Genomic DNA, 19,947 nt, shown 5'->3' with positions numbered 1-19,947 from the left:
GAAGTGATACAAGAGAAAAACCTACGACCAAGATTACTCTACCCAGCAAGGATCTCATTCAGATTCAACGGAGAAATTAAAACCTTTACAGACAAGCAAAAGCTAAGAGAATTCAGCACCACCAAACCAGCTTTACAACAAATGCTAAAGGAACTTCTCTAGGCAGAAAACACAAGAGAAGGAAAAGACCTACCATAACAAACCCAAAACAATTAAGAAAATGGTAATGGGAACATACATGTCAATAACTACCTTAAATGTAAATGGATTCAATGCTCCAAGCAAAAGACATAGACTGGCTGAATGGATACAAAAACAAGACCCATACACATGCTAGCTACAAGAGATCCACTTCAGACCTAGGAACACATACAGACTGAAAGTGAGGGGATGGAAAAAGATATTCCATGCAAATGGAAATCAAAAGAAAGCTGGAGTACCAATTCTCATATCAGACAAAATAGCCTTTAAAATACACACTATTACAAGAGACAAAGAAGGACACTACATAATGATCAAGGGATCGATCGAAGAAGAAGATATAACAATTGTAAATATTTATGCACCCAACATAGGAGCACCTCAATACTTAAGGCAAATGCTAACAGCCATAAATGGGGAAATCGACAGTAACACAATCATAGTAGGGGACTTTAACACCCCACTTTCACCAATGGACAGATCATCCAAAATGAAAATAAATAAGGAAACACAACCTTTAAATGATACATTAAACAAGATGGAGTTAATTGATATTTATAGGACATTCCATCCAAAAACAACAGAATACACTTTCTTCTCAAGTGCTCATGGGACATTCTCCAGGATAGATCATATCTTGGGTCACAAATCAAGCCTTGGTAAATTTAAGAAAATTGAAATCGTATCAAGTATCTTTCCTGACCACAACGCTATGAGACTAGATATCAATTACAGGAAAAAAATCTGTAAAAAATACAAACACATGGAGCCTAAACAATACACTACTAAATAACCAAGAGATCACTGAAGAAATGAAAGAGGAAATCAAAAAATACCTAGAAACAAATGACAATGAAAACACAATCACCCAAAACCTATGGGATGCAGCAAAAGCAGTTCTAAGAGGGAAGTTTATAGCAATACAATCCTACCTCAAGAAACAAGAAACATCTCAAATAAACAACCTAACCTTACACCTAAAGCAATTAGAGAAAGAAGAACAAAAAAACCCCAAAGGTAGCAAAAGGAAAGAAATCATAAAGATCAGCTCAGAAATATATAACAAAGAAATGAAGGAAACAATAGCTAAGATCAATAAAACTAAAAGCTGGCTCTTTGAGAAGATAAACAAAATTGATAAACCATTAGCCAGACTCATCAAGAAAAAAAAGAAGATTCAAATCAATAGAATTAGAAACGAAAAAGGAGAAGTAACAACTGACACTGCAGGAATACAAAGGATCATGAGAGATTACTACAAGCAAGTCTATGCCAATAAAATGGACAACCTGGAAGAAATGGACAAATTGTTAGAAAAGCACAACCTCCCGAGACTGAACCAGGAAGAAATAGAAAATATAAACAGACCAATCACAGGCACTGAAATTGAAACTGTGATTAAAAATCTTCCAACAAACAAAAGCCCAGGACCAGATGGCTTCACAGGTGAATTCTATCAAACATTTAGAGAAGAGCTAACACCTATCCTTCTCAAACTCTTCCAAAATATAGCAGAGAGAGGAACACTCCCAAACTCATTCTATGAAGCCACCATCACCCTGATACCAAAACCAGACAAAGATGTCACAGAAAAAGAAAACTACAGACCAATATCACTGATGAACACAGATGCAAAAATCCTCAACAAAATACTAGCAAACAGAATCCAGCAGCACATTAAAGGGATCATACACCATGATCAAGTGGGGTTTATCCCAGGAATGCAAGGATTCTTCAATAGACACAAAGCAATCAATGTGATAAACCACATTAACAAATTGAAGGAGAAAAACCATATGATCATCTCAATAGATGCAGGAAAAGCTTTCAACAAAGTTCAACACCCATTTATGATAAAAACTCTCCAGAAAGTAGGCATAGAGGGAACTTACCTCAAAATAATAAAGGTCATATATGACAAACCCACAGCCAAAATCGTTCTCAGTGGTGAAAAACTGAAACCATTTCCACTAAGATCAGGAATAAGACAAGGTTGCCCACTCTCACCACTATTATCCAACATAGTTTTGGAAGTTTTAGCCACAGCAATCAGAGAAGAAAAAGAAATAAAAAGGATCCAAATTGGAAAAGAAGAAGTAAAACTGTTACTGTTTGCAAATGACATGATACTATACATAGCGAATCCCAAAGATGCTACCAGAAAACTACTAGAGCTGATCAATGAATTTGGTAAAGTAGAGGGATACAAAATTAATGCACAGAAATCTCTTGCATTCCTATACACTCATGATGAAAAATCTGAAAGAGATATTAAGAAAACACTCCCATTTACCATTGCAACAAAAAGAATAAAATACCTAGGAATAAACCAACCTAGGGAGACAAAAGACCTGTATGCAGAAAACTATAAGATGCTGATGAAAGAAATTAAAGATGATACAAACAAGAACATGGAGAGATATACCATGTTCTTGGATTGGAAGAATCAACATTGTGAAAATGACTCTACTACCCAAAGCAATCTACAGATTCAATGCAATCCCTATCAAACTACCACTGGCATTTTTCACAGAACTAGAACAAAAAATTTCACAATTTGTATGGAAACACAAAAGACCCCGAATAGCCAAAGCAATCCTGAGAAAGAAAAACGGAGCTGGAGGAATCAGGCTCCTGGACTTCAGACTATACTACAAAGCTAGAGTAATCAAAACAGTATGGTACTGGCACAGAAACAGAAATATAGATCAATGGAACAGGACAGAAAGCCCAGAGATAAACCCACACACATATGGTCACCTTATCTTTGATAAAGGAGGCAAGAATATACAGTGGAGAAAAGGCAGCCTCTTCAATAAGTGGTGCTGGGAAAACTGGACAGCTACATGTAAAAGAATGAAATTAGAACACTCCCAAACACCATACACAAAAATAAACTCAAAATGGATTAAAGACCTAAATGTAAGGCCAGACACTATCAAACTCTTAGAGGAAAACATAGGCAGAACACTCTATGACATACATCACAGCAAGATCCTTTTTGACCCACCTCCTAGAGAAATGGAAATAAAAACAAAAATAAACAAATGGGACCTAATGAAACTTAAAAGCTTTTGCACAGCAAAGGAAACCATAAACAAGATGAAAAGACAACCCTCAGAATGGGAGAAAATATTTGCAAATGAAGCAACGGACAAAGGATTAATCTCCAAAATATACAGGCAGCTCATGCAGCTCAATATCAAAAAAACAAAAACAACCCAATCCAAAAATGGGCAGAAGACCTAAATAGACATTTCTCCAAAGAAGATATACAGATTGCCAACAAACACATGAAAGGATGCTCAACATCACTAATCATTAGGGAAATGCAAATCAAAACTACAATGAGGTATCACCTCACACAGGTCGGAAAGCCATCATCAAAAAATCTACATACAATAATTGCTAGAGAGGGTGTGGAGAAAAGGGAACCCTCTTGCACTGTTGGTGGGAATGTAAATTGATACAGCCACTATGGAGAACAGTATGGAGGTTCCTTAAGAAACTAAAAATAGAACTACCATACGACCCAGCAATCCCACTACTGGGCATATACCCTGAGAAAACCATAATTCAAAAAGAGTCATGTACCACAATGTTCATTGCAGCTCTATTTACAATAGCCAGGACATGGAAGCAACCTAAGTGTCCATCGACAGATGCATGGATAATGAAGATGTGGCACATATATACAATAGAATATTACTCAGCCATAAAAAGAAACGAAATTGAGTTATTTGTAGTGAGGTGGATGGACCTAGAGTCTGTCATACAGAGTGAAGTAAGTCAGAAAGAGAAAAACAAATACCGTATGCTAACACATATATATGGAATCTAAAAAAAAAAAAATGGTTCTGAAGAACCTAGGGGCAGGACAGGAATAAAGACGCAGATGTAGAGAATGGACTTGAGGACACGGGGAGGGGGAAGGGTAAGCTGGGACGAAGTGAGAGAGTAGCATGGACTTAAATGCACTACCAAATGTAAAATAGATAGCTAGTGGGAAGCAGCCACATAGCACGGGGAGATTAGTTCGGTGCTTTGTGTTCACCTAGAGGGGTGGGATAGGGAGGGTGGGAGGGAGATGCAAGAGGGAGGAGATATGGGGATATATGTTTATGTATAGCTGATTCACTTTGTTATACAGCAGAAACTAACATGCCACTGTAAAGCAATTATACTCCAATAAAGATGTTAAAAAAAGAAAATGACTTTGCACCTACTTAGAAATCTGTAAAATATGCCTTAAATATATATGGAAGTGCCTGCAGGTGTATTTACAGGAGTGTCTCACTAGTATTGGAACACTGCAGATGCAAACCTTAGTGCAAAAATCATATCCGTAATGTGCTAATTAGATATTGAATTACCAGGAAAGAAAAATTATTCTATTACCTGTCCTTTAGAGGAAAAATATCATACTACTCATACTATAAGTTTTCAAAATGGCTTTTTCTTTCATATACTTCAAATCCAGGTGTATTATATCAAGGAAAAGCAAAGCTTAGAAGCCCATCACATGTAGAAACTGCACATACTAACGTGAGATTTGGTAATATTCTCCCCAACCATCTTTAATCTCATGACATTTTAATCCCTGTTCCTTCAGTAGGGAGAGAAAAAAGGCAATGACATCTGACTCTGTTACTTGACACCAGTGGCTAGATTTTACAGTTCTGGTCAGAATTCTTTAGGATCATTTCATGTGATCTTCAGCAGAAGGATTTATATTAGTGATCATACAGCTACTTGAAAACAAGATCACAGTGTGCTACATTTTCTAAAGGCCTGAACTATCAGAAGCGGTATCAGATTTGGGTCTAAAGACCAGGAAAGCTTTTCATTAGGTAGCAAAGGAATACGGTTTTGGCCCGAACCTGAAGCTGAAGATTAACTCTATAGTGTCCGATGATATAAACTCTTTGAATAAAGTAGGAAAGACAGTTGAAACCAAGGACATGACTTCAGCTTGGTTCAGGCTTTCATGCAGCCATTTTTTCCATCCTTGTCAACATTTGTAGGTTGGCCTTGAGGTCAGCTGAGTCGGAGGCAAAGTATGGAACTGACACAGCATCAAGCTGCCGGCCACTCCCCCACTCCTCAGGGGCAGCCCCTTCAGAGGGGTCTGAAGCCTGGCCGGTAGGTATTCCAGCCCAGCTGTTCTCACGTTTCGTCCTCCATGTGAAAATGGCTGACGTCCACATGGGAACAAACTGCTTTCTGGGGCGACTTATCAGAGAAGATGGGCTGGATGAGCTGAACTTGGGTTAGAAACAACTCTTTCCCAACATAGAGTGCACCTGTTAGGCAAGTGAAAACAATATGGGGATACTTCTGAATTTGTGTTAGGTTTTAAGTGGGTTTGAGATACAAAATTAATTAAACATTTTAATAGTTAGTTATTAGAAAAAGCAGAGCTTGCTGGCAATACCGCTTTATAGAAACATGACCTTGACAAGTTACTTGAACCCCTCTGCGGTTCAGTTCCCTCCTCTGAAATGTGAGGGTAATAACAGCATATTTGTCTTAGAAGGGGCATGAATGTTCAATGAAAGCCTGTTGAGACCAGGCCCCAGCACAAAATGAGCACTCCATGAATACTGGCCGCTGTCCTCTAACCAAAAACCACTGCACAACTAATTGCAGCATTCCATTGCTGAGAACTGTTCATCTGTTTGAACTCCCAATCCTCGTCCAAAGGCAAACACCACCACCACCAACAACAACAACAAACAAACAAGATGCAAGACATCCAAAGCCAGATGCTTCTCCAGGTTTTGTGGGACCTGAAGTTTATACAATTTGGGGTGAGACTGCTCTAAGAGCAAGAATACCAAATTACGAATACACAATTAGGTATAGAGCCTCATAAAGGGCCTGTGCGAGTGAAGAGCTCTAAAGCTTAAGGGTCATTAGCTTCATGGCAAACTTGTCTCTACACAACTGTCTGATGAGCAGCCCAAATATTTTGAGCTTCAGCTGGTGAATGCAGCATGAGTGGTTTCTAGCCTTCCACAAGGCAGAAGTCACTCTTCTGGGAAGTCTGTCTAGTGGATGAAGAAAAGTGCGAAGCCAAAGTTGCAAAGGGATGAGCTAAGACGGAGCAACCCCACGCAGAGAGAGAAAAGTGCTTGTGGAATGAAAACAGCCTCTAGAATCAGCTAGAGCCATTGTCTCTAAAAGCCACTCTGTGGACTGGTGCCGGTCAGTGGTCAATGGCAGGCACTTCCCTGGAGGCAGCTGCATCTGAGACACATCACTGTCTAGGCCCAGTGGGTCCAGGTCAGCGCAGCGTCTCCCCTGAGCCCGCACACAGAGGAACGGGCCTGGTGGACGTCCCTTTCTCAGGTCCGGACAGCCAGCCAACCCACACTTTCTTCCTGGCCTTGCCAAGGGCTTCAGGCGTATGAGCTTCTCTTAGTCTGGCCAGAACAGTCTAGATTTAGAGAAGCAGTATGTGGATATTCATTCCATTTTCAATTACAAATGTAATAACAATGGAAACACCAGAACAGAGTGAATACCCAAGCGTCACTACTTGGGTTTATGTTGAACTAGGTAACTAAAACCCCCAATTTGGGACTTCCCTGGCGGTCCAGTGGTTAAGACTCCGCACTTCCACTGCAGGGGGCGCAGGTTCAATCCCTGGTCGGGGAACTAAGATTCCGCATGCCGCGCAGCATGGCCAAAACAAAAAACAAAAGCAAAAAACAATTTAACACAGGTATGTCAAGGAAACAACAAAGGTCCGTGTTACAGGGTGAAAGGAAATTTTTAGGTTGTCGTTTTTCATCATTCATATTTTCATTATGTATGTGTGTTTAAAAATTTGCAGGTCAACAAAAATTACCAACTGTTCTCTTTGACAAAGGATTACATCTTCTTCTGCATTTACACTCTCTAATTCTGCTGTTAAAATGCCTTCTTTGAGGTACCCTACTCACAATGGGGTACCACCATGAACCCGTCAGAATGACTGCAATGAAAAAGATACACATTGACAAAGGTTGGGGAGAGGTGGAAAAGCAACTCTCATACACTGCTGGTGGGAGTAGAAATTGGTGCAAACATGTTGGAAAACTGGAAGTCAGCATTAAAGCTGAGCATACAAAAAATTCCTTTTGCCCCAACAGTTAGACTCCTAGAGATGTACTCACATAAATATACAGATACAGTCACCAAGTGGCAGGAAGTAGAATGTTGACTGACACGGACACTGTAATAGCTCAGAACTGGAAATTACTCAAATGTCCATCAACAGCTGAATGGCTAAGTAATTTGTAGTATATTTACTCAATGGAATTTACAGAACTGAAAATGAATGAACACAACACTACGTGAAGTCACAAACATAACGTTGAGTGAAAGAAACTAGATATAAAAGAACACATGCTGTATGACTCCATTAATATAAAGTTTAAAAACAGGCAACACTCATCTGTGTTGTTTGAAGTCAGGATAGACATTAAAGCCTGGGCTGGGGAGTGGCCCCAACGAGGCGCGAGGGGCTACCAGTGGCTGGAACTGTTCTCTTTCTTGCTCTAGGTGCTACTGCACGTGTGTGCTTGCTTTGGGAAAATCCTTTGAGGTGTCCACTTATGACTCGTGCATTTTTCTCTCTGTATGTTATACGTTAACAAAAAGTTTACTTTCGAATGGTCCTTCTTTCTTATAATGATGGAGAATGTCACTATGGTAGTCCCTCAGTTAAAAGAAAAATGTATGAGACTGTGAGATTCCCAAGGCTGGGAACTGCTCATCTAGAGGCCTCCGAGAAACTCACGCATAAAGAAGTAGGTTGTATGTACCTCTATTTTTAAGGGGGACTCATGCCAATAGAGCAATGAAAGAAGTCACCAGAAAAGGGGTTAGAAAGAGCAGTAATGTCTACAAATTTCTGGAGTCTCCACACACCGTGCTCTGTGGAAAGAACTGTAGCAAAATCACACATTATAGGCAAACATGTTGACTCCAAATGTTCTTTGTCATTTCTTGCCATCTTCTACTTAAGGCACACCTTGCTCTGTCACGATGTAGCCTCTTTTGAAGGGTTTAATCAAGAGCTTTAAGAACGCTCATTCTGGAAGAACTTTCCATGAACGTTTTCTACTCAGATTTTCCTTGCTCACCTCAGGTTTTCATTTCCTGTCTCTTGACCTGTTTTTAACTTATTACACAGTTAATCTGAAATGTCTGAACTGTTTCAACATACAGTTCTTATCAAGGTAGTTTTAATCAAAAACAGCTTGAAAATTTAATTAAACATGAGACAGTTTATCTTGGCCCACTATTGTAGTTCCAAAACAACCTTCCTTTTCCATTAAGATACAGTCACAATGACCAAGGCAGATGTGGGGCTGGATAAACAATTCTCACATATGAATCTGCTGGTTCGTCTTCTGAAACCTGGCAAGAGAAGAGGCCAGAAGTTTTGCACTTAAAGAACGATACAACCATTAAGGCAAATCTGAAATGTGAAGACTGGAAAAAATAGTCTCTACTCATAAACAGGTCCAGGATATGAAAATCTAAAATGAAAAATCAAATCCTGTAGAACAAAGGGGATAAGGAACAAAAGGAGAAGAGTCTCCCTCACACTGCATCAACAGTATCTTGCTACATGCTCTGTTTTCCTTGTGGTTTGCTCCTGACAATTTGGATGTATTACAGTCAATTTTTCAGATGTCCTGTGGTTATTACCTTTATAAGTGTATTATATGCTCAAACATCTGTTTCATGCATTACTAACTTCAGACAGGGTCTATTAACGATCGACTTTAAGAGAAATAAATGCACATATGTTTCCCCCTAATTCCCTTCATGCTCCACTTGAAAATTTTGATTTGTTACAATGTGCTTTAAGTTCCTTTACTCATTATCTTTGTACTTTCAAGCAATACTTATAATTTAAGCCTTGGTTGCTTAATGTATTCATTTTAGGCAGTGTCTTTTTTACTGCTGGCTATGAAACAAGAGGAAACCCACATCCCTAAACTCCCACAGCCTCTCCTGCTATGGATTTTTGTTAATTGTGTTAGATAAATTATATTATGAATGATCCATTAGGAAGACGTCCAACCTTTGCATTCTCTTCTATAATCCTAATTCCCACAATTGTTTAGACTTTTCTACTGAAAAGGACATACTACTCATTTCTGCATCTCTATTAATTCCTGGTTAAAGAAACCTCAAAATCAAGTCTTTGGTTTCCAGAAGAGCTCACAAATGTCACACTCATTTGCATGTTCAAAGATGTCTCTCTCTTGCTTTTGTACCTGAGATTCTCTGCTCTCTGTGGACTTCCTGTGCATTGCAGATACAAGGCTACTGCAGGCCTGAGCTTAGCTGTGTAAAATTCTGGAGGCAGCCTTACTGCTGACCTGATCCCCACCCCTTCCAGGTGACTTGCTTTTGATTTCACCAGGACTTAAAGGATTCTTGTCCTCCTTCCCATTTCCTGTACAAACTACAGGTCTGCATGTGGCTTTAGGGAAGCCCTGTATGTCGCAAGGTCTGCATGTGTTCATGGTGATTTTATGGTTTTTGATTATTTATCTTCGGCTGAGACGAGCTGCTGCCTGCCGAGCTGACTGCACCCACCATCTCTCCTCCACCTGGCCTTCTGTACACGTGGCATGTCTGTGTGACTTCTCCTTCAAGGCCACCTCCCCCTTGCACTCTAGCAGGGACAGGATGTACCCCTGCCTGGGTCCTGCGATTTCGCGGACACTCACTGGGCCCTTTCACACCTGTGTCCCCCATTCACGGAGAGTTCCCTTCCTTGAGATGTTGTCTTCTCTCCAGGGGCCCCTTAGTTTAGGCTAAATTTCAGTGATTGTGGCAATTCTCTGTTATGGTTGGTAATTTGGGATTTGTTTGTTTGACAGACTTTCATAGCTTACTTCCCTGGTTTCATCAAAAGAGTTTTCTTCTCAGTTTTGAATTCTCTTTTGTTGTTTCTTCCATTAGGTGATGGGAGGGGAATGGGGTCAGAACACCCTAACTCTGACATCTTTTAGCAAATTTCTCCATTATTCCATTTAGAAAATTGTTGGGTTCATTCAGTAAAGTGGGACCCAGACTTAGCCCATGGGCTACTTGTTCTTTAGTTTATGATCAAAGCTTGTTTTCTAAATGCTTTCTGGGGGCGGTCTTCTGGACGGCAAACACTCATTCAAGGGCCGCTTTTCTCTGGGAGAATTTCCTCCCGCTCGTACCTACTGGAGAGGGGAGGCCCCGCGCCAGTGTCTTCCGCTCTTACTCCAGGAGGCGAGAAGCACTTGGTTCCTCCTCCTCACTCTCCCTTCGGGGATGCTCCAGAATTCCTGGGGAGCTCTGATTCACTGATTCCTCCTCACTTGAGAAAGAGAATCACAAAGCATCCTCATTCTCTGCTTCCCTCTCACACATGGAAATAGGACAGATAACGGATATATTTTCCTTCACTTACAGCCTAAGAAATCTCAGAGGTCAACTTGAGTGGATGGAGAGTCCTGACCATCTAAATAGGGTCATCAGCTCATTGAAAGGAACACTCATCAATGTAAAACCTACAGTTTCATTTTCCATCTTGGTTCATGGTTAGAATAAGTTGCTGCTCATGCAACGGAAGGGTTTGTAAACATTTTAAATGACCATAAAAGAATAGTTTACGTTACCAGCCTAATGAATTTAATCTAGTAAAACCTGTCCTTAATACTTCAAGTGTTCCCTCTAAACAGCTGTTCATAAATTAGACTACCTCAGCAGCAAAGAAAACAGTCAAATGTACATATGCTTACTTATAAAATACTGCTTCAAACGAAAATTGACAACATTAATTTAAATTACATAATGATGGTTGGAAAAATTGCAGTAACTATGAAATTTCCGTACATATAATACAACAAAACATTTAAATAAATGGAAAAACCCCAAAATACTACTAGTCACATTTCATTATAATATACTTTAAAAATAACTATTTCCACTTTCCTGAACAATTTAAATAATAATAACAATTTAAATAAATTTATACCAGCTTGGTTTACAAAGTAAAATATTCAAAATTTTGAAACATCTATGAAATAATTAGGAATTAAGAATTTAACTTTCTATTACCTACTATATATTTATATTTCTTCCCAAAAATAATCACCTATACTTTCATATGTATAATTAAACTAATCCTGGGGTGAAAATTTTATACTAATTTTCTAAGATTTTTTTAAATTGTAGATTTTAAAAGATGGTAAATACTATCAGAATTCTTATAACAGACATCCATAGAAAAGACTAAATATATAAAATATGAAAGACATATTTTCAGGAGCAGGAATGTGAAATTTATCCAGCCTGCATTCCTGTGTCCAAATCCAAAAAAAGCAGCTTTCCCTCGATCAGATTATATGATTAAACAGAATATGCCTCACTAGGCTGAATCATCATATTATCACAGCTATCCCAACTAATTACATGAAAAAAAAATTTATAACCACTTTGCGGCCCTGAAAAATATTATTTATGTTAACTACTTGTCTCAGAATATTGGATAATAGATCTCATATAATTTCATATCCTATCTATAAATGCCAATTCTAGTAGTATGAATTAATGAAAGGTCTTTTAAAATTTAAGATTACCCTTTTTTTAAAAAGAATATTTTTATTATAGTATTCAGGGAAATAATGACAGCAATCATCAGAATTAATAAAAATTGTGATCTAAAAAAAAAAAATCTCTATACAAATGTAAGAAGAATATCAAAGAATCAGTACCCCCTCAACAAATAAAGGGGTAAAAAGATAAGGTAGATAGAGAATAAAAATGCACCCTCCATATTTGCCAGAACTAGGAGGCAGACTGCAAAATATTTGTAAGGGAGACTGAAAGCAGCTGAGTATCTACAAGAGGTATGCAGTAAAGAATTGCTGTAGAATTAATAATCCACACAGCAATTCTCTGAAGGAGGTATTGTCTTGCCAGTTTTACAGATATGGAAATCTAAGCAAAGGAATTGTACAATTTTGCCAAGGTTTCAGCGGGAATGAGGGGGAGACAGTGAACCCATTAGGCTCAAGCCTTGTCAAGATGCAACAACCCCCAAACATGACAGTTTCAGACTGGGCTCTGCCTTTTTGTCCTTTATTTACATAATTCCAACGCAACCAAATATTTTTCTAGCAAAATTTGATCTTCCCAAGAAACACGTTCCAATTATTTCACAGTGAACCATAATGATATTTCATTAATGATAACTTTCAATTAACCATCCATTGGCCATCCCCACAACATACCACATCTTTGCTTACTGGTTTGCTTTACCCTAACTGGCCACACAATTTTGAGTAGTTCAAGTCAATTGCACTAATCTTTATTAAGCAATTATGTTTACAATACACATTAAAAACTTTTTAATGAAATTCTCATGGAAAACGTATTTTAAAGGCAAAATCATATTCTGAAACTTAATAGGAACACTAGAGATGCTTCCTTTTCTGTTTCTATAGATTTCTTGTTCATAAAGTGGCTTAACTAATGCTTTTCATAAATTCAAAGCAAAAAAAAAATTCTTGGGCTCTTTGTCAAGTTTCTAAGCCTTAAGCATATCATATATTATTATAGTTTAAAGAGGTAGAGAGATTAATAATTTTTATAAGATGTGAGTAGATTTAGTGTTCAGTAAAGTACAGAATTAACAGAAGTGAACAAAATTGGCTAAATTAGTGACAAATTAGATTTTGCTACCATCCCTCCCAGTCTCCCAATATGCCACAAATCACGTATCCATATCATAAAATGTAGGCTTATAGACTGGGAAACGGGCAGGGAGTAACAAAAATCAGCAACATGAGGAATTACAAAGGTTCCGGAGTTCCCCAGGTATTCACCATCACTAACCCAGGTTGACAGCTCATGATGCTCTTGATGGGGAGCCCAGGTCTACCACTAACTGAGCCTGTGTTACTGGGAAAGTTACTCAGCCTCCCTGAATTTGGCGGGAAAATGCTTAGAGGTGCAACACTAACGTCCCAAATGACAAATGTTCTTGGGCTATCAACCCATTGTACACGATTTACTGACTGTGGCTCAGTTCTATTTCAATAATTAGCATGATGAAATTAATATCTGCATGAGAGGAACAAAGCATTACAATCCCTCCTCCCCCATCTACTAATGATGATGAACAAGAAGGAAGATGTGCTGGTTTTGACAAAGACTGCACCTGGGGGATGCAAGTGAGGAGAAGAGGAGGTAAGTATAATATCCAAAGGGGTAGGATGTGGGTAAGAGCTTAATGGGGGAAGTTTTGCAGCGAGAGTGATGGGCCCACATTCCACACACACCCATGTCCTCCAGACCTTCAGCAAGGACCTCCGTTGCTTTCGTGAAGCTTCTTGAGGTTGTGTTCATGTTTCCTTTGAAGGGCACAGCCTGCTGAGATGAGCCTGAAGGCAAGAGCAGGCAGCCCAGGTAGACACGGGAGATGTGGACTAAGGGCCTTCAGAGCCAAAAACAAAAAGACACTCACGGAAGACAATTCAAAGGTCATTGCTGAAATTTACCATTTTGGACAATTGCTCCTCCAGCCAACTTTCACCGCACACTACAATTTCAAATCGCAAATTAAATTAAGGGAATGAATGCATTAATGAAACACCAAATAACAAGATGGTAACTTCACTGGCAACATACCACGCCCCATAGAAAAGAAAAGGACTATGGGACATCAAGAATGAACGGAAAACAGGCTTTTAGGTTTTGCCTATGGATTTAGTATAGGAGGTTTCTGTTGAGGTCATGCTGCTGAAGTGATTTTATCTGGACATAGTAAATGCAGAGAGCAATAAAGAAGTGTCATTAGCGCTCACGGCCTCAAGCTCATGATGAATCGTGCACAGGTAAAAATGCTGATGTGAGGAAAGAGGGCAGCGACAGCTTCACCGATCAAAAAAGATATTAACTATAGGACGAGGGCTCTAGAAAATTGGAACATGCTCCTAGTAATCTCATTATCAATCCCGACCACTTCTCAGGGGCAGGGAGGTGGGTTTCCATCAGCCCTCCTCTCCCGTCTAGTCGCCCGCCTTCGCAATTTCAACGCTCGTATCCCTGGTGGTGACTCCTGAGTCCATTTGTAGCCCTGCCCTCTTTCCTGAGCTCCAGACCCAGATTACCAACGGACCTGCCAGGCATGGCCAGATGGATGGCCGGCTGATACCTCGTGATCAGCAAGGCCAAAATAGAACTAATTCCTCCTGACTTGGCGGTGTTTCCCCCCTTTGTAAACAAGGAGACCACATCACAGAGGCTCATCCCAAGGTCACACAGCAACCAATAAAGGACAAGATCAGAATCTGAACTCAGAGCTCCAACCTCCACACCCCAACCCTATCTCGTTAGTCTCTCTCACCTCCCAGCCTTCCCGCTGCTACCGTCCTACTAGGACGCTGACCACCTCTCATGTGGAGTAGGGCAGTAACCTCAGCTGGCCTCTCCTCTCTGCCACGTGTCTTTCTTCTTCTCCTATTCAGAGATCCTTACTCATGGGTCCTGAGCTCTGACTACATCACTCCACTTCCAAATAATATCTACAGCTACACAGTAGTTAAAATCCTGGCCCCTGGAACCACACTTCCTCAGTTTGAATCCCAGCTCTACCTCTTACTAGCCGTGTGATGGTGGCCGGTTGATCTCTGTATTCTTAGTTTCCCAGTCTGTGAAGTGGGAATGGTTATAATGACACACAAACTCATTCTGAGGTACAAATTAATTAATATGTGTGAAGTGGACACATGGTTAGTTCTATGTAAATGTCAACTAAGTAAACTGAGTTCGTTTGCTCACTTGGGCCCTCACAGCCCTCTACAAGCTGACCCTCACCCCCTTTTAGGCACATCACTTCGTACACAAGCCATTCCTACCAGGTTGAACCTTTACTGCTCCACAAACATCTTCTTTGTACTTTCCTGCCTCTGTTGTTTTCCTAAAGATTTCCTCAGTTTGGAGTGAGCTTCCCAGCCCCACTCCCAGGGTCTAGAGAGCAAGTGTGAACCTGTCAATCACAACCAAACTCCAATGTCCTCTCCTCCATCAGGCCTCTCAGCTAGACCTGACTGCACTCACCGATGTCCCCACTGAGGGTGCTAATTCTGGGTCAAGCTGCCTGGATTTGAATTTCCTGCTCTTCCAATAGTTGTGTGACCCTGTGCAAGTCATGTAATCTCCCAATGCCTCAATTTCTTCTTCAAATATAAAATGGGGATTAAAATAGCATCTTATTTATAGGGGCTTGAACACCAAATGAGACATATTATACATGTACAGGACAGCACCTGACTCAGAAAAACAGTAAGTACAAGCAATTGTCTATAGAAATTGATCTATTTGCTTTCATATGTCTCCCTCTTTTAGATTGTGGAACCCGGGAAGACAAAGGCTATCTTCTTGCTTTTACAGTGACTTGTACTATACCTAGTCCCAAAGAGGCACTGTCAAAACCCAAGTCTTTGTTGAATGAGTGATTAGCAGTCAATCCTCCTGTGTTAGTTGCTGGAACACAACAGATCTGTAGGTCAGGTTCATAAATCTGAATTCTACTCTATTCTACTGAATATCAATTCCAAAAAAAGTCAATATTTTGTTAATAAATTATTTTCTTTCCAATTAATGTTTTTTAATTTACCCCAAAGGACTACAAAGAAAGCAATTCTATATGAGCTTCTAGTTGTGATTAATTACGGTGCTTCTGGACTTCTTGAATTTTAATTCCAAGAGCCTTTAAAATATTTGAAAAAGGACATTTTTTAAAAAGTTACTTGGGGCTTCCCTGGTGGCGCAGTGGTTGAGAATCTGCCTGCCAATGCAGGGGACACGGGTTCGAGCCCTGGTCTGGGAAGATCCCACATGCCGCGGAGCAACTGGGCCCGTGAGCCACAACTACTGAGCCTGCGCATCTGGAGCCTGTGCTCCGCAACAAGAGAGGCCACGGGAGTGAGAGGCCCGCGCACCGCGATGAAGAGTGGCCCCCGCTTGCCGCAACTAGAGAAAGCCCTCGCACAGAAACGAAGACCCAACACAGCCAAAAATAAATAAATAAATAAATAAAATTTAAAAAGTTACTTGGATCAAGGATTGTTCACTCTCTGTGTTAGGAGATATGAAATAACATAGGACTATGGGGAAGAGTCACAACAATAGTCTACCAGCAAAAGTGTACTAACAGTACCAAGAGCTCAAGGTTTAGAGTCTGACACAGTTCAAATCTTGAATCTGTCACCTGCCAACAGGGTGACCTCACGCCACTGAACTGCTCTGTGTCTCAGTTTCTTTAACTGTAAGTAAAGACACTAATGCCTGTCTTGTAAAACAGCAGAGTACCTGAAAAGTAACGGACACTCAGTAAGTGGTGTATGTTAATCACAATGACAATGACACAATTGGGAAAACAAATTTGACCTTTCCTTTTGAGTCAGTAATCAAGATGCAAAAGTCCCCATGAATTAGGGAGCAATCACAGTTTGGGTTCTAGTAGAATCACTAATGCAGCCATAAAGAAAAAAGACCAATGGCTCAGCACAGAGTGATATTTCAGTATGCTTCCCTTCTATGCATCGTTACTTTCTAATCAATATTTTAGACTCATTTCTTAAAACGATGCAATTCTGAGGAATTATTTCATGCCTTAAAGACAAAGGGGAATGCTTTGGGAGGGAAGTCTTCATAAAGGATAGTCCTAGCCAGAGAATTTAAGGCTCAAAGAATCTGAAAACCACGGTCTCCAAGCCCAGTCGTCTCACAAATAAACTGACTTGAAAACCAAAACCAAAAAACAAGCAAAAAACCCCTACAAGATTAAACTAAGCTGAGGGCTGGAGTCGTGAACTTTATAAAGTGAAGTTTGCAATTCTCCTGAGGTAAGAGTTCAGTTAAGAGATCCCAGCCCTCAAGCCAGCATGCTGACAACAGCGAGTGCTGGTCAGCTCACCTAATGTGATTTAAATGCCATTACCTTTTAGGGCAGTAATGGGAAAGGACAGGATTGAAGTCACCTCACTGAAACAGATCATTTAGGTAGAATACCAGTTACACAGAGGCACATCTTTAAAAAGTAGAGCAACTGACTCTAGCAAGGAAGGTTTGGAACCCACTGAAAATCAATGTTGATGTCAAAATCAAAACCCTTAAATGCATAAAATAAGCTTGAAATCAAGAGACAATTAATCATGTGTGCTTCTCAGCCAAAACCTCAAGGCTTTCCAGAGAAACTATAAGAACCAAGATGGTTTTCTTTGATAACCCTAGTTGGCCAACCCTAGTTGGCCTAAAGGAAAAATTCGACCTCTTGGCCAGACAGCTTATCAGTTTCCCACAAAAATTTCAATCAACATTCACTGTCCCTAGACTGATTTTCTTCCTCTCCCCTCTCTCATAGAAATCCTTTTTGTCTTCTTTATTCTTTGACAATGGTCTATAGACCACATTCCTCATAACTAAATGTGCATGCAAATAATTAAGGGTGTCTAAAAAGTATTGAATATTGAAATGCTGTATTCGCTTTCATTGGCAAACATGACATTGACGGGATGGTTAACAGCTCTTATGATACAATCCACACCGCGTGGGCTTAACATGGTTGCAGTCAGCCTAAGCAGTACTTGGCAACCTGAGCACACAGTCCCTGAGCACCAGTGATGGGAAGCCTGTTACTGGACAGGACGTGCTGGAGAGCCACAGCCCATCAGGGAGAACAGCTAAGGGAAATTGGAATTGACTCTTAGAACAGGTGGAGGGAAGTCCCATTTCCCATTGAGTAACTTGATTGCTCCCCAGATTTGTTTGCTAAGTTAACCTGCTTAAACTTTTTACAATGATACTGTAATGTGTCAGCCAGAAGTTGGTCAGGCTATGCTCATCTCTTACATCATATGTTCCTAGAAATGTGGAGAGAATGAAATATGCCAGAAATTAAGGAGCTTGCACACTGTAGACCTGCACACAGACAAGATAAGATATAAGAGACAGCTTTATTCATCTTTGTATTGTACAAAACACACTGATCGGTACAGAATAGGTGTTAAGGTCAGTGCCTACAATGGGCACTCTATAGATGTTTATTGAGTGAATGGATGGCTGATTGAATAATACAGGTGGATTTTTTTTTCGGTCACAGGCAAGTTCATACAGATGATATAATAACCTCCCTTTAAAGCTGCTTTTCACCTTCCTTTTCCAGAGGGCTATGTGCTGTCCAGGACACATGTCTATGACTAGACACACTTCTGCACATGAGCATACCTACCTTTTTTTCTTTATGTTTCTAAGTCAAATCAAACCAAATGCTCAGTGAAATTTTCATCCGGAAGGAGGGCCTGACATCGGAAATTAACAGTAAAGCAATAAAACCATACAAAGAACAATTTTCACTAACTGCCTTTTTTCTTTTTTTGTTTGTTTGGTTTTTTTTTTGGCCGCGCCCTGCAGCATGTGGGATCTTACTCCCCTGACCAGGGATCGAACCCGTGCCCCCTGCATTGGAAGCGTGGAGTCTTAACCACTGGACCGCCAGGGAAGTCCCCTAACTGCCTTTTTTCTAATGGGCACTCTTCCTCAAGGTTCATTCTACAAAGGCACAGGGGACCTCACGACGCTCTCTGACTGGCTACTTTGTATCATTAGTTGCCCAGCATCTATGCTGTCATTAGGCTCAAAGGAGACTTGGTTATCAGACTTGGAAAAGAAGAAGCCCCTGAAAGCTTCCTTACCTTACATAATCGAGATAGTTCATAACAGTGTAGTTCATTACCTTGAACCCATATCGCAAACAAATTTTGTAAACTGGACACTTAAAAATATCACACAACATACTGCTAGAATATGTGTGCATTCCTGATAAATCCTAACTGTATTTTTCTAGTCAGGTACATACAATTTCTCTCTGGTTCCTCAATTGGCAATTCTAAGTAGCCCCATATCCTTGAACAATGGCAGTAATGATAATTTTTTAACTTACTTTTACAATGAAAAACATATTGAGCTAATAAATAAACATAACAGAAGTGTCTCTTAACGAATACTTGCCCACAAAAAAAATCTTCAATTTTAGCATTCATCATAAACCAAGGAATGTACACTGCAAGAATTTAATAATAATAATTTTTGGTTATCTGTGTTTGAATTGCTATGATTGCTCCCTTACTGGTCAAAATGTCTCCGAATTTCCCCCCTTCAGTCTGTTCTGTACAACCTAACCTCTGAAACTCTGCTTTCTCTGTTGCCCGTCTTCCCCCAACACACACAAGGATGCACCATTTCTCAAGCCCACCCCTACCCCCAACCCCACCCCCAGACCTGCTACGCTCCCAGGTTCTCTCCCTCCTCCATTTGCTCCCCTGCTCTTCCCCCTCAAAGCTCTGAGCCGTCGACTACAACGCTCGCCATTTTGATTCCCCTTTTCCTGTCTTTGCAGCCTACGAGAAAGGCCTGATTTTGAAGTTGGACAGTTTTCCTGGGCCAGCTGTGTCACCCTTCAGGCTCAGCATGGGATTAGTTTATTCAGCTAAATCCAAAAGATAGTTGTTCTTAAAAGTCCATAGAGATGTTATGAGGCAAGATCCTTTTGGCCTTTCTCCCCAGATCAGCTTTCCTATGTGAGATGTTCCCTGCAGAGTGTCTGTGGTGCCCACAGATGTGGCTCCAACCATGAATCGGCCATGTGCCAGGCACCACCCTAGGCTCCTATTTAAAAGAAGATGCATCTGTCTC

General features: G+C 40.2%; 1 protein-coding gene and 1 long non-coding RNA gene across 4 annotated transcripts in view; one reads left to right on the top strand and one right to left on the bottom strand.

Moving 5' to 3' along the window:
- FRMPD4 (FERM and PDZ domain containing 4) overlaps positions 1-19,947 on the bottom strand; it is a 530,997-nt gene that overhangs the window by 311,850 nt on the left and 199,200 nt on the right. The window lies entirely within an intron of this gene.
- The window catches only part of LOC309652985, a 373,352-nt gene that overhangs the window by 326,538 nt on the left and 26,867 nt on the right, over positions 1-19,947 (top strand). The gene's annotated exons all lie outside the window — the stretch shown is intronic.

The sequence above is a fragment of the Balaenoptera physalus genome (assembly GCF_965194825.1).
Source record: "Balaenoptera physalus genome assembly, chromosome: X".
Classification (NCBI taxonomy): Eukaryota; Metazoa; Chordata; class Mammalia; order Artiodactyla; family Balaenopteridae; genus Balaenoptera; species Balaenoptera physalus.
Note: the sequence above shows the minus strand (reverse complement) of the source record. Positions and strands in the feature narration are given on the sequence as shown.